The sequence below is a fragment of the Triticum dicoccoides genome, chromosome 7B (assembly GCF_002162155.2).
Source record: "Triticum dicoccoides isolate Atlit2015 ecotype Zavitan chromosome 7B, WEW_v2.0, whole genome shotgun sequence".
Lineage (NCBI taxonomy): Eukaryota > Viridiplantae > Streptophyta > Magnoliopsida > Poales > Poaceae > Triticum > Triticum dicoccoides.
In genome coordinates, this window is record NC_041393.1 from 683,883,824 (window position 1) to 683,884,725 (window position 902).

A 902-nucleotide genomic window follows, 5' to 3' on the forward strand; every position below is an offset into this window, starting at 1 on the left:
GATATTCTTTCTGCGTATCATTGACATAAGACACCTCAGGGTCTTCCTCCTTAGGCTTATACCATTGCTGAATGCTGATCGGGATCTTCTCCCTAACAAGAACCCCGCACTGAGAAGAAAATGCCTTCCTTGTCCGGATGGGTTCAATCAGTTCGCCGTCGGGTGCGATTTCTATGATCTCAAACTTTTCATCTGAGCTCAACTTTTTCTTCGGGCCTCGTCTCCTTACTGAAGTTGTGCTCGATCCGGAGGACTAGAAATTATAAGGAAGAAAGACGAGAGTAATTAATATGTGTACATATACCAAAACAATGGAAGCATTAATTAACTAGTCAGCACGGGCTTAACTAATATATATATACCTGGCCGGGCTCGGTTCGGTCACCGGAGCAGTCAGCACGGTCTCCTTCTTGTTCCTCCATTGTGTCACCGGAGCCATCATGAACATAGTCCTGTTCTTGTACCGGCATTAATGGGCCGAAGCCATCATGAACATAGCCCTCTTCTTCACCCCGTTCTTCCAACTGACCAACAACGGTGTCGAGGAGAAATGACGCAACTTCATCTCTTCCATTTGAGATTATGTCCCTCAATATCGCTTCTGCTTCTTCGTCTCGGCAGTGCTCCATAGTTTCTGCAAATATTTACAACATGTTTATATATGGTACAGATGGAACTAGTGGCAAACGTAGAACTAGCCAGCTAATCACAATAAGGAATCATGTTAGTGGCCTCGACGCTGCTTCTCTAGGGTTTGGGGTCGCCTCGACACAACAACGCTTCGAGAGAGTTAATTTGTCGGGTAGGGGCGCGGCGGGAGGGGGTAGGAGACCAACATCGTTTTCTCTCTAGGGTTTGGGTGTCCTCGAGAGTTTTGGTCGAGCGAGAGGGCCGAGGGGGGG